Source organism: Nelumbo nucifera, chromosome 3, assembly GCF_055504915.1.
Source record: "Nelumbo nucifera cultivar China Antique chromosome 3, China Antique-T2T, whole genome shotgun sequence".
NCBI lineage: Eukaryota > Viridiplantae > Streptophyta > Magnoliopsida > Proteales > Nelumbonaceae > Nelumbo > Nelumbo nucifera.
The window spans coordinates 39,487,580-39,502,883 of record NC_142651.1 but is presented as its reverse complement, the minus strand read 5'-3'; the positions used below and the strand labels follow the sequence as shown (position 1 = coordinate 39,502,883).

General features: G+C 39.9%; 1 long non-coding RNA gene and 1 other non-coding gene across 4 annotated transcripts; both read left to right on the top strand.

The window, feature by feature from the left end:
• The first annotated feature begins 5,496 nt into the window (after positions 1–5,496).
• Positions 5,497–7,605, top strand: LOC104604032 (uncharacterized). 3 transcript variants are annotated; one of them, XR_016084702.1, is made up of 3 exons: positions 5,497–5,872; positions 7,066–7,135; positions 7,215–7,605. It is a non-coding gene; the product is annotated as an uncharacterized LOC104604032 (long non-coding RNA). The 3 variants fall into 3 exon arrangements; XR_736317.3 differs by having other exon boundaries at positions 6,319–7,135; XR_002023031.2 differs by having other exon boundaries at positions 5,497–7,135.
• TRNAQ-CUG (transfer RNA glutamine (anticodon CUG)) lies at positions 6,147–6,218 on the top strand. The gene has a single exon. It is a non-coding gene; the product is annotated as a tRNA-Gln (tRNA).
• Positions 7,606–15,304: the final 7,699 nt, after the last annotated feature.

The window sequence follows — 15,304 nt, the reverse complement described above, 5'->3', positions numbered from 1 at the left end:
ATATATGGGTCATGCCGGCACGTGGGCCATAAGTAACACGACCCGCTCGGTCGTACCGTGTCGGACTGACTCATGGACCTAAAACCCCAGGCCCAACATGACCCATACAATCATATCGGACCTAACACAGCCTACGTATCATTGTATCGGATGATGCTGTAATACAAATAACACGGCCCGATTGACACCTCCATCCGTATATGATGTTTGCATCTACAAAACCAGGGATAACCTGGGTCCTCCGATTGTTTCTATTTGCATGCATGTGTATTGTAAGTTCCCACATCAGACTGTCATAGTCTTTTGACCATGCAGATTCTTCTGCCATGGACCGGCAACTTTAGTTGGTAGTGCGTTGGCTCCCACAGTAGTATACACATTATACAGATCAAAAAAAACGACAAAGACCCTGCCCCTTCGAGGTAATTGCCCACACAGGTCATATACTATCAACGAGAAGTCCGGATCACCTGCCTACACATCTCATACATAATGGGTCCTACTTGTATGGTGAGATGTGCGATGTTAGATTTTGTCGGGAGGGTGTTTGGCCTTGTTTCGTTGACAGGATATGAATTTTCAAAGATCAAATCAACCTTCCACAAAATTGCCCCCTATAACGTCCTACAATACATCTTCGCCATGTATTGGGAACATCTCCCAATGATAATATCAGAAATGATGATGTCATCATTGAGAGATGTTCCCAATACATGGCAAGAATGTATTGTAGGATGGGGTCTATCTTGTGTGGGGCTGATTTGAATTCGAATTTCTAATTCTATTAAAACTGACAATACAATGAGAGAAAAATTATAAAAATGACCATGTTAGATTCTCTTTTGGTCATTGAATTTTTATTTTACTCTTTCTTTTTCATATAAAATCATTTTTATACTTCTTTTCAATAAAGAATAAAAGCATTTGAATGGAACAACAAAAAAGAATGGAAAAAAAGAAAGTTTTAAATATGAGCATTTTCACAAGTTTACCTTCACTGTAACGTTATTTTTGTTTTAATAGACTTGGACTCGAATGTGTATTCAAGATTCAGACCCTTAAGTGTTTACTCCCAAAGTATATAGTACTTATCTATAATTTACCTTTTTTTTTCCATTTTTTGGCTTTCACATAATCTCATCTTACATAGTGTGTATTTTGTTGTTGCCAGCGTCAGTCCTAAACCAATTATTAATCAGGATAAAATCAAAGACCCAAAGCTGTCTCGATTAATAGTCCAGTCTATCGAATTAGAACCCGATAAATTATACTGAAAAGTATATTTATTTATAGGGGTGCTCATAAAATACTGAAAAATCGAATCAAATTAAGAAAATCAAATCGAAAAATGTGATTAACCGAATTTATCAATTTAGTATATATAAGGGAAAATTCTCGATTAGTACCCTGTACTTTGGGTTTAGTGTCACCTTGGTCCCCAAACTTTAAAATGCGATAATTCAATATCCGAATTTTTAAAACATGCCAATCCAGTACCTACCGTTAACCAGTTCGTTAACCAAATGTTAAGTGGCATTTAAAAGACACATATGCCATTCGAGCGTCATCTAATTCTCTTTGTCAACCATCCAAGCATCGATAAAAAATAAACAGTCTCAAATCCTTGCCTCTTCTACTCAAGAAAGTTGGGGTCACCAAAATACCCATTGAGACGTGACCCCAACTTTCTTGAATAGAAGATGCTATGATTTGGGGTTGTTTCTTTTTTTATCAATGTTTGGATGGTTGATAAAGAGAGTTAGATGACACTCAAAGGGTATTTGTGTTTTTCCAAATGCCGTTCAACGATTAGTTAATGGTAGGTATCGGATTGACACATTTTGAAAGTTCGAGTACTGAATTATTGTATTTTAAAGTTTGGTAACTAAAGTGGCACTAAGCTCAAAGTACAAGGTACTAGTCGGGAATTTTCCCTTAATTTGTTGAAGATTTAATGATAATGTTTAATTCATTTTAAACTGCAATATCGTTTTGTTTTTGAATGATTTTATTAATATATAATTTCATATTAGCTTCACAAAAGTTGCACTTGGGATGGGTACTGAAGGGATGAGAGATCCATCATATGGATAGCCGAACCCTACAGGTAGGTAGGGCGAAATTTCAAAAATTTTTCTCTCTCCCATGTGGGAATCACATTCCCTGTTTTAGAAAATTTGCATTTTCAATGATCAATCTTGAACCAAGAACCGGACCAGATCTGAAACCAAAAGGTAGGACAGGGATATACCTAATACAGAGTAGCAGTAACTCCCAATGAAGGTGTTTACGCTCAAAGAAATATCCAAAGACTGCTCCCACTGAAGATGACACAGTGTAGAGTGGAGCAGAATCAATAGTATTCTTCCCAATAACCGAACCCTTCAGCAAGAATTCGATGGAGGCTGTAAGCACGACTTCAGATCAGCCTTTCTCCAAAGACTGATATCAAGAACTATTCTTGATCGCTCCTACAAGAATGGAGATCGAACTAGCAATTGGCGGCAACTAGAGGAGAACGCAGGGAGAAGATGGTACAGTCACACTGTTGTTGTTTTCTCTCTATGTGATCTAGGATCTGATGTCTAGGGTTTTGAGATATATTGAATGGTTCGCCCCCTCCTCCTTTTATAGACTTAAAGAGATCAGCTCCTAATCCCATTAGGAGTTTCCTGATTCAAATCCTTATTTGAATCTGGACTCTCTTTAAGTGATAAGGATAGATCCTTATCTTATCTGTAAATTAGATCAACTCTCCTAATCTCATTAGGAGGTTTCCAGATCCAGATCTCTATTTGGATCTAGATTCTTAGAGTGGATAGGGATAACTCTCTATCCTATCTACTAATCCAGATCCCAGATCTACCCTTATTTAACTAATCATATTAGACTAGTTTGAAATGGGCTTTAGGCCCAATAAGTCTATGTGCTCATCAACCTTCCAAACTGCTGCCCAGTTGGGTTTCTTTGTATGGCGTGGGACCCAAACATTGATCTATACATCAGCCACATGGGTTCAGCCTAGCCTCTGTTACAAGGCCTGGCCAAATACACTGTTATGGACAGTGAACCCCTGAGCCAAGCCACCTTATTAAAAAACCCAGAGACTATGGGCAAATGCAAGATTAGCCCACCAGGTATTACCCTCAATGGTCTTACACTTAACCTCTCAGCCCATAATGATCAACACTGCCCGACAAGAGATGACCTCTCCCTCGGCTGCAAGGAACAGTGCTGCACTCTCTACTCACATGGATCCCGAGAATTAAAACATTTTGCAAACATTTTGAAACCATAATATATATGTATATCTTTATATAAATATATTTTGCAAAAACAAATTTCAACGATTGAAATCAGCTGCCAACAGTCTTGGTTTCCATTAGAGAGAGTGCATCCCCGATCATTACCTTTGTCCGACAAAGGGGCTGATCCTGTCACTATGATCACCCACTCAGATGAATTCTCAGACTGTCTCAACATACTCAGGTTTTGACCCCCTCTAAGGATCTCACTTATTGGCATATCAAAGACAGTCCAATCCGACACCTAGTGCAGTATCATAATCGAGTCTAGGGGTCAGGTGTAACTTTCCAGTTTTGCCCATCAATCTCCAAGGTCCAGGGCAATATTGGAAATATGGTCTGGTTCAGGGTTTCAAGTAAACCTACACTACATGTACCTCGGGTCTCACCCTGGCAGTTGAGACAGGCTACCCCAACCAATTTGGCGGCACATCAATGTCAGCCTTGGCAGGATAAATCTCCCCCAACTTATTCAACAGTTGTGAACATTCTAAACTAACACGAGTCTCATAAGTGTCCAGTTTAAGGGTATTACACAGAAATACACCACAATAACATGAATCAAATATGTATTCTATTCATTTACAATAAATGTCATAATGTACATCATTCTGATTGGAGCTAAGGGCATACACTGTCTAACAGGTACGTTGTTTGAAACTTATTTATGAAAAAAAATGTTGTTTCGCATTCTCTTTCTACGTAAACTCATCTGTTTCTGGAAACTTGTAAGGTAAGATTGTGTTTATCACTCAAGTTTCTTGTACTTTACCATGTAGATTGAGATTGGGCCCATTTTAGTTTGGATTCACGCAAAAGTCATTTGCATGTGCTAAAAAGGAAAGAGAGAAAAAAAAATCACAACATTAGATTAAGTGTGCACAATTTTCAAAATTTTTTACAATTATTTTAGATTTTTATATCTATAAAATTATTTTTATTTGTTACAATTATTTTTGTTTAATATGATGAACACATGACACTAGAGAAGTGACATAATTTTTTTTCATCTAGGTGCAAGGTCAATAATCCAAGTGTTTGGATAAAATGGATTAACCAATAATATCATAATTAAATAATAAAATTAAAAAATTTAAGCCCAATACATAGGGCTCTCGCCGATATGGGGTTTTAGAGGGATAGATATATACAGCCTTACCCCCCTGTAATACACAGAGAGGTTGTTGCTAAGATTTGAATACTCATCATCTAGGTTGCAATGGAGCAACCCAACTATTTGCGAAGGCATACAAGAATTATTTTTATTATTTTTGTTAAAATAATAAAAATACAAAATATTAGAAAAAGCTTGACACTTCTCTAATATTATACACTTGTGACATTATACAAAGATAGATGTCATGCACAAGAATTATTCTTGTTCATTATTGAAATGTAATAGAAATTTAAAAGTTAAAACCACCCAAAAATGAAAGCATTCTTTCTTTTGAATCATGTGGGTCATCATGTCGTATATTATAAAAATAAATATGATAAATAAAAATATTTTGAAAAAGAAGAAATATTTTTATTGATAATGGAATACAAAATTTAAATCCGCCAACACACCATGCTTCCATTATTTATCTTTGTTCATTAGTTTGATACATTATTAGACATTCTCACGTGAAACACACATGCATTATATATGCTTGTTTGTGTGTATATACATAACTATATCTACATACATCTGCATGTAAATATGTAATTGGGCATTTGGGCTGGTACCGGGCTCAGGCTTAGAGACCTGAACCCAACCCCAAAAAATAGGAAAGCCTGGGGTTTTGGGTCCACGCCTCGCTTGGGGACCAAAAATCAAATCCGAGTTTAGAAAATTGTGGGCCTGATTGGTCCAGGTTTGAGCTGTATCCATCCAAATTGAACCCCTAAACATTGGCTGTTTGGGAACTTTCTGTGCATGACACGTTACTCCACCTAATTCTTTGCTTGCCTTGCTGGGACAACACTTGGCTGACGTGTGTCCAGCAAACAGGTGCTAGCCGGGATCCATTGCAGTGCATGCAAGGCTACTCTGTAGACCTTGCAGGCCCAATTGCGGGATGCCATGTGTCCTCGCCAGACGACTACGTCTTGCCCCTCGTATGGCTCGCATCTGGGCCATTCGAGTTCAACTACATCTAGACGGCTCCAAGTATAAATACATAGTGACTCCCACAAGGTAAATGATTTAGAACCTATGAGACTCTTAGTATTCTTATTACTGGGGACCTAATGTTTGCGAGGGACCTTGTCTGAGCCCTCGTCCACACTGGACTCCCTTCTTTTTGTGCGTATATATTAACTTGATCATCAAAATCTCTGCCTCGAATCTTCACCCGAGATCTCTGACATCTTCTTCCTTATAAAGCATCCTCCCCGCTTCTCTCAGACGCCTCATGCGTGCCTCCAAGGAACCTCTCCTTAGCTCCTATCCTTTGGCCTCTTCAGCCCTCCGAGAGACAGCACACCTCGGCCACCGGCCTTCGGCCTCGTTGGTCCTCGGTGCCTCGAGTCCCTCGGTTCTGCCCTGGATCTTAGGAGTGAATTTCTAATCCGAGCGACAACAGGTATGAATGCATTTCTTATACTATTAAGGGTAATTGGAAACTGGAATTCATTTGAGATGCAAGGGTTGCTTTTCAGATTCAAGATGTCCAACCCCGTGTGTTAATTGATATTGTTTTGGTTACAGTGAAACCCTATGTTAACATGGATAGAGGACCGTTCAGTGCGACCATTGAAAATCATTATGATTTTTCTTTCATTTTGGGAGTCGCAAGAACTAATTAAATAAATAAATTTTTGTCACATGAAGAAAATTAGGGGAAGGGGTACCGTAATGATTCCATGGTCTAGTGGTCAGGACATTGGACTCTGAATCCAGTAACCCGAGTTCAAATCTCGGTGGAACCTCGTTTTCATTTTCCCGGAAATATCCAATCCAAGCATATGAGTAAAGTAAATAGTAAATCTCTTGTTATCATGTTCATGGTGGACGGAACTCGGAAACAAGAGCGGAGCGGAGACAAGTCCCAACTCCCAATTTCCTCACTGATTTTTCGATGAAGGCAACTCTCCCCATTCCCTCTCTCCGAAGTCCGAACGCTATTGTTGCATCTGCACCCACCCTGCAGCAATCATAAAGTGGTTCCCAGCTTCAACCAATATCGCCTTTTTGCGCCTTCCCATCCTTCCTAGCCTAGGTGACGATTCTACTACTCCATCGGATGTAATTTCCGTAAATGAATGAATTGCTCACTGAAGAGTGAAGACGCAGATAAATTTCTTCTATTTCACTTTTCCCCCAACCAATCTTACTTAATCTTTACTAGCTTGATATCTAAAGGTTTCTATCGCAGGACCTGTATGGAATCTTATTCACCTTTCTTTGATCTTCGATGAGTATTCTTCCCTCCCAATTGAAAAAATAAAAGCATGATGATAGTTCAAGTGAAGTCAGGGAGTATCAGAATGTGCTCCTGAAAAGGGTTTGGGCGTGAAACTTACTTCATTAATTTATTCATTTTTATGTTTTCTTTTTCCCAATTCAGGTTCGTATTAGAGCATGTTCGTAAAGTTGGAGTATTGGGATTGTAGTTTTGGTCAGTGGTCAGTAAGAGCTATTTGTGGACATCTGTAAATGTGATGGTTCCGATCATGATATAATATTCTTGTGGAAAATCACATCCTTTTCTTCTATGAGTGAATGATGAGTTTTAATTTTTAATTTCTATTCATCATAGAATAACTTGTTTTATAGGCGATGTATAAGTGTTTAACTGGTTGGAAAGTGGAATTGGAGGACTGTAATGGTGAGGGGGAAATTCAAGGTACGATAGCAACAATCCCTAGCTTTGTTTGGTGGCTGTTGGCGAATAAAGACTTAGTGACCTTGTCCTGGTTTTGTAGCATCTGGTGGTAGGTACAGGCGGCAGGGGCAAAGAATGGGCGGAGTTTCCTTGAGAGAGAACCAGAGAAGGAAGTATCAATGACCATTGATCAAAATCAAGGTAGATTGTATTTATAAATTCTTTTCTTTCGGATTACTTGTAATGCGCATTTCTCTTTTTTTATCTTTTCTGTGGGCGGAGTTTCCTTGAGAGAGAACCAGAGAAGGAAGTATCAATGACCATTGATCAAAATCAAGGTAGATTGTATTTATAAATTCTTTTCTTTCGGATTACTTGTAATGCGCATTTCTCTTTCTTTTATCTTTTCTGTCATTTTTGTTCCAGTTTAGCCATTTTATGCAAGTAAGACAAAAAAATTCAAAAGAAAAAAACAGAGAGCATCAACAAAAGGAATTCAAACATGCATAATACTTTTAAGTGTTACAATAATCAGTAGTTGGTTCAATGGCTTACATAAAAGCTTACTTCAATATGAATCTTCAAGTGATGCCAAAAAAATTCAAGGATCAGTAGGGGTGTTCACAAGAAGAACCAAATCGATTCAATCCAATCCGATTTGGTCAGTTTCTCAAAATTTTTGGTCATTCTCGATTTATAAATAGAAATAGCTTGACTGGTTGGGTTGGTTTTGGTTTTTCAATCTAAAAGCCAAAATCAATCCGACCCGAACCGATTATGGGACTCCCTCCACTTTTAAGAATTTACGCAATACTTTTTTACAAATATAAACAGTTGGACTCCACTTTAGTTATTACTTTTTTACATTAGCCTTGAAGTTGGAGACAAGCTTCCCTTCATTCATAACTTTTTTGTAAATCTTGAAGTTGAAGAAACTTACCCAAAAATGGCAACTATCTTTGGGTTTGGGGTAGTAGAGTACACACAACACTCAGCAACTTATATGATTTAGGGTCGGTTTGTTCCTCTTAACTCTTATCTCTTAAGAGGAATTTTTTGACAAAAATTTGTTGTTCGTTTCCTCTTATCTCTTAAAGTGCAATCATATAACTTTTTGTTTTCCAATGATACCCCATAAAAGACAAGCAAAAGCTCTCAATCAAAATGGATATTTGATAATTTTCAAAATTTAGAATTCAGAACAACATTCTTTGCATTCAGAGTTCAGAGGAAAGAAAAGTTCACCAATACCAATAACCTTTTCAGCGCAAACGAACAACCCTTAGAAAAAGAAGGTGTTCGACTCAAACACACAATGAACCAATCAGCCAATAAGAGCCATATAAAATAAGAAAATGAGATTGAAAATCAATAAATCACCTAGAATGACCAATTGACCATCCACAAACCAGCCCGACCCTTCATGTTTAGGTCGGTTTTCGCTTATAACCAATTGGTTTTGGGTTACTTGTTTATCAAACCAGCCAGGTTAGTTCGGTTGAGCAAAAAACCTATAATCGACCCAACCCGACCCATGAACACCCCTAAATCAGTGGTATGAGCAAAGAGCATATTATCATAATATCATCATAATGAGATTCATTACCTTATAAGCACATCATTTGAACCAAAGCAAACTTCAATGAGGTTTTAGGCTGCATTTGGCATGCTTTTCTATGCGGTCTTTTGGCTATTTACAAGCCGGGAAGACCGATTTTTTGTCTATTTCCGTTTGGCGTGCAGAAGATCTAGTTGCAAAAAAACGGAACGCCAAAAAGACATGAAAAGCCCATTTTGGGCTGATTTCGGGAAGCTCCAAATGAAACTTCTTGCGTCTTTCGCATTTTATTCTCACGCAAAAAGACATGTGTGTGCCAAACATGTGTTGGCTTACTCAGATCTTCATGCAAAAGATCAATGCGTCTTTTGACTGTCAGAGCTACCAGAAGATTTTCCAAAAAGACACACCATACGGGCCCTTAATATTGTAATTGATGCATAATAAATAAAATGCAAAAAATTCAAATAATAATACCATAGATAAAGCAATGCATTCCAAGGAGGTCATTGGTGTCCTTGGAGGTTGTCTTTGCTTATCTGATTTCAATATGATAAGTTCGGTTGATGAGATGTCTATACCTTATAGAGACTTATGCCTCTTGCGTTCTACAAATTCCTTTAGACTGCATTTTGAAACGATGCAAATAAATGTGAATGCAAATATGTAGAATGTAAAACGGTTCATATAAATTGCAAAATTGGGTTAGTTTTGCAATGACAAATTTACCTTCTTACCAAGCAGGCTTTTTAGCTGTAATGGATGCAAATATGAATTTCAATAAAACATATGCCTTTTTTTTTATCAAAAGCCCACTTGAATGCAAATTTACTTCTTTTTTATTGATGTACTTTTACATCTTATTATCAATGTAAATATGCATTGGTTTGTCATTTGTCAATGCATAAATGTAATGTTGCCAAGCACAAGCAAAAGTGAACAAGAGTGCAAATTTACCCTGAATTGGGATTTACACTCCATTTACATTGTTTACAAATGCAGCCTTAGGAGCTATTTTGTTTTACTAACAATACAATGAGGCTCCATTTGGAAGGAGTACAAATACAAATATGTAGAGCGCAAAACTTTATATTTTGTATAGATTTATACTGTTCATATTTGTATTTGTACTCCTTCCAAACTAAGCCTAAAGAACAAAAATAAAGATAACCATAGCTTCCCCATTAAGATGTCACCTATCCAAACTGATGCCATATAATAGTGCTAACAGCACTGCTAAGTATACAGTGTTGAAGGAACTCATGCAAATATGGTTTGTCCAGTTGATATGCTCAGCATTCATCGTGGTGCCAAAGTAACTGTTGTTGCTAATGCTGTAAATATAGTATCTCAAGGCTGATGGAACATGGCCAAATTTGATGTGAAAACATGATGACAGAACACTTCTTAGTGATGCAGGGATACTAATTTAGCCAGATTGTTTTCAAAGCCACCATCCATGGTGTTTTAAGTTTTAACATGTTGGTCGATTTTCAGGATGTTGCATCATGTTCAATCCCATTCAGCTGCTTTATAAGATCCTGTTTTTATGTTCTGTACATGTAGAAAGACATGGCTCATGCTCACATACAGAGGGATGGACATATAGGAAGAAGGCTTGAGTTCTTACCTGTTAGTGGAGCACTTGTTTTTTTAACTTGCCATGGCATACAGGCATACAGCTTCAATTTCAACTGATAAAATTTCCATTTCCAACACTCCAAGGTAAATAATATTGAGATATAGGCCCCCCTGATTAACATCTTCCCCCTTTGAAGTCATCAGTTGGCACACTGGCCCTGAAACAGAAAACCATTTGGTGGTCCAACAAGCTTTAATCCATCTTATCCATTTTTAAGGAAACTATGTGTTTCCAGAGTATTTTTAAAGGAAACTACGCTCTAAACAAGGACAACTTTACTGAATCACAACCTTTACAAAGATAAATCTTTTAAAGCAACACTTGTCATTTCTCTACTCAAATGAAAACTGTGATATGTTGAGTTTTATTTTTTGCTGGAACAAGCTATTGAGTAATCAAAATATTATCTATAATTGGTTGCTGATTGTCTTGGATTCACCAAGTAGCTGGTTGTCGTGTAGACACCTGGAAATGAATGAGTTCGGATCTGCTCCTCACAGAGCATGCCTCACACTGACCTCACAGCACGTTTCAGCCGTTGATTAGGAACATCTCACTCTGTGAGGAGCAAATCCAATCTCAAAATGAATTTATAGAAAAGCACTACACAACAAAATAGGTTCAAAACCGTTTATGTATGCTGCATGATTCTTATATAAAGCAATAAAGTAGAATTGACCTCCTTCCAAGCTTCAACAATTTTCCACTTCTTATGAAACTCTAATCACCTTTATTACATCTCTCCCCACAATTTCCCAATGCACCTGGTAGAAATATGCATTAAATCCATCTGGGTCATGAGCCTTCTCTGACTTGCAGCAAAAAATGGTTATTCACTTGTTTCTATTGTGCAAGTTAGTTTTTCCCATTTCCCATTCTCTAATTATTGGTGAAATCTTGTATCTCTAAATTGCTCTCTTTATAGACCATTTAGATCTAAATCTCTATCATCTTATTACTTGCGAAATGTGGTGTTTTTATGAATATAATTCTGGACGTAACTGGGCTTATATTGGTTTTGAAATCTCCCCTGACCAGCCATTGTTCTATCCCATATACAAATGCAGTAAGAGAAGGAAAAACCCAAGGCGATTCAAGAGGTAAGTTCATAGAGAAGATCGTCTGTTATTGAATGGCTAAATGAGATTAGGCTGAGATCATTGCTTCGAGGCTTTCTTGAGGCTTGGTCCCGTCTTAACGAGCTAAAAGAAAAAGAGAGAGTATGCATATCATTCATGTGGATATTTGTTGTATTATGCATTCTGTTAATAGTTATTGGAAACAGAGTTGCATTTTGCTGCATTCTTCCATTTACTATGTATTCCCTTCCTGTAACAACAAAGCTTATAGAAACCTTGATGAATTTTTTGGTTATATACTCACCTCTTTTATCTGAAATTATGCAGTCTTTTTAGCGAAGCTGAGACATGCTTCTTGTCAATAAATTAGGGGACATATGGAATGATTTATTATGATGCTTAGTCTCAGAAGCCGAAGTGGTGATGCCATCCAAAGGATTTGTGAGAACAATGGAATTATAGATGGCCAAATCGGGAAGATGGATGTATTGTTCGTACTGATGTGGGCTCTTTTGTAGCAGATAGAGATGTCTCCATTCCACAACTCGAGATGGACCTCTGGAAATGAGTCGCAACCTGAACCTGAAAGCTTTCTGGCCATCGAGGGTGAGCCTTTTAATGGAGGCAATTTGAAAATGTATAGATACTGTGAAAAAATTAAGGGAAATTTAGAAATCTCAAGAATATACATAAATGACACTAAAAACCAGGCCTGGACTATAAACAAAGTATAAACATATAAATGAGGTATTTTAATAGTTTATGTGAAGTTTGAATTGGGATACGATGTGTAATGTTAAAAAAATGATGAAATAAAACTGAAATATGTATGCACGTCTCAGAAAACCTATACAAGGGGTCATTTGATTACAGCTGAAGTGGCTGAATTGAATGACTTATTGCTTTCTTTTTTAGTTAATAAATTATCAAGGAGGTTGTGATCTTGGTAACGGTTGAAGCTGAGTTGGTTATTATAATGTGTAATATTTTATTATTTAATAATAAATTCTAACTAATAAAAGACAAGTCAACCAGTCATTCAGTCACTTGGCACTTCAGTAGATTGCAGCTGCGCCTTGGAAACATTTCCCCATAAATGATAACTCATGAGGGCGGATTTGGCCCTCCAATGATATTGTGACACATGGCATAGGTGTGACCTGGCGGCCTGGCCCAGGCGCTGAACTGGTGACCTGATGGAGGCGCTGACCTGGTGACCTGTGAGACGTGCTCGTCGACAAATTCGGCATGCATATCCTAACACTCCCAGGATCCTTGGAAGTTGGCCCACATGCCGAACGATCCGGAGGGTGGTCAACGTGCATGGCGGTTGCCTCAGGGAATCTCGGACCACTTAGACGACTTCTTGGAAATCTCGGATGCGGTGCGTGAATACCCACGTCAAACAATGCCTAGATAAAGGCACCAACCTCAATGGCATAGGGGGCAAGTAAGCATATTCTAGCTCTCATACTTTGTGATTTTTAGCTCGCAATCTACTATGAGAGTACTAACTTAAGCATCGGAGCGACCTCGTCGGATTAGCCACCCCGGGTCCTCTGACATTGATTCCTTACAGGTCTCTAAAGAACCACGAAGCCCAACAATCAATCTAGCTTGCCACCAGGCAGCTCGGTCCACTGGTCAGCTCGGCACCTAATAGGTAGCTCGACCCTCTGGTCAGCTCGTCACCTAATAGGTAGCTCGACCCTCTAGTCAGTTCGACACCTAATAGGCAGCTCGTCACTCTGGTTAGTTCGGCACCTAATAGGCAACTCGACACTTTGGTCAGCTCATCACCTGACCTGCCTAGCTCGGCCCAGTCAGTTCGGCACCTAACCTGCCCAGCTCGGCCCAGTTAGTTTGGCACCTAACCTGCCCATCTCGGCCTAGTTAGTTTGTCACCTAACCTGCCCATCTCGGCTCAGTCAGCTCGACACCTAATCTGCCCCCAGCTCAGCCTGGTCAACCCGGCATCCAGGTCCTCATCTAGCAAAAGTTCACTTCGGCCTCTGAGTCATCAACCACTTGGAAGCAGGCCAAATGGCGAGGTACTTAGCACAAAAAATTGATTCATCAATTGGCGTCGTCTATGGGAAACACTACAAAAAGCTAAGTTCTCATCCTCCGAAAGGCTAAGTCCTCTTCTTCTAGAAAGCAAAGTTCTCACATTTTAGAAACTAAAAGCACTCACTTTCTAGTTTCCATTTTTTATGAACTCAAAGACTATGCAGGAAGTTGATGGCCAACAGACTAAGCAGCTCTACCAACTTTATTTCAACTCAGATAAAGCCTCATCAGTCCTTGATGCAGATTTGGCCCTCCAATGATATTGTGACACCTCATCCAGCAAAAGTTCACTTCCGTTTTTCATGAACTCAGACTATGCAGGAAGTTGATGGCCAACAAACTAAGTAGTTCTACCAACTTTATTTCAACTCGGATAAAGCCTCATCAGTCCTTTTCGTGAGGTACCCTCTACAAAGATGAGCTCTTCGTGGCTTCCGCAGGAGTAGGCGGCCAACAGACTGCATGGACGCCCCTGCCGGTCGAGCCTTCCAAACCTCCCGTGCGAGCTGGTGACCTAAAGTCAGTAGTGTTGGCCCCGTAGGTTGAGCTCCTAGTAGCTTCTTGTAGGAGTGGGCAACCGACGTCACTAACGAGGCTGATGCAGCGCAACCGTAGCTCTAAGGTGTCGAGCTGATAAAAGACCTTGGCACCACATAATACTCAGTCGCCTCTTTGGCATGGGCAAAATCAAGGGTAAGGAGAGTGAACTGCGAGTCGCTCCTAGAGCCTAAGGAATTGAATCGACGCTTACGAGCTCATCGAATTAGTCATTTCAGGCCAAAAGGAGCAATCTACTCCCTTCGCTGAGTTACTTTCAGCTAGGGAGTGGGGGGAAAATGATGAGGGCGGATTTGGCCCTCCAATGATATTGTGACACCTGGCCCTGGCGCGACCTGGCGGCCTGGCCCAGGCACGAACTGGCGGCCTGGCACAGGTGCCGACCTAGTGACATGTGAGACGTGCTCGCTGACAAATTTGGCATGCATATCCTAACACTCCCACAATCCTTGGAAGTTAGCCCACATGCCGAACGATCCGGAGGGTGGTCAACGTGCATGGCGGTTGCCTCAGGGAATCTCGGACCACTTAGATGATTTCTCGAAAATCTCGGATGCGGTGCGTGAAGCCCACACCAAACAATGCTTATATAAACGCACCAACCCCAATGGCATAGGGGTGCAAGTAAGCATATTCTAGCTCTCATACTTTATGATTTTTAGCTCGCAATCTACTATGAGAGTACTAACTTAAGCATCGGAGCGACCTCGCCGGGTTAGCCACCCCGGGTCCTCTGACATTGATTCCTTACAGGTCTCTAAAGAACTACGAAGCCCAACAATCAATCCAGTTCGCCACCAGGCAGCTCGACCCACTGGTCAACTCAGCCCTCTGGTAAGCTCGTCACCTAATAGGCAGCTCGACCCTCTGGTCAGTTCGGCATCTAATAGGCAACTCGACACTTTGGTCAGTTCGGCACCTAATAGGCAGCTCGACACTCTGGTCAGCTCGCCACCAAATAGGTAGCTCGACACTCTGGTCAGCTCGCCACCTGACTGGGCCCGACCTGCCTAGCTCGGCCCAGTCAGTTCGGCACCTAACTTGCCCAGCTCGGCCCAGTTAGTTCGGCACCTAACCTGTCCAGCTCGGCCCAGTTAGTTCGACACCTAACCTGTTCAGCTCGGCTCAGTCAGCTCAGCACCTAATATGCCCCCAGCTCGGCCTGGTCAACCCGGCATTCAGGTCTTCATCCAGCAAAAGTTTACTTCGGCCTCTCAGTCATCGGCCACTTGGAAGCAGACCAAATGATGAGGTACTTAGTACAAAAAATTGATTCATCAATA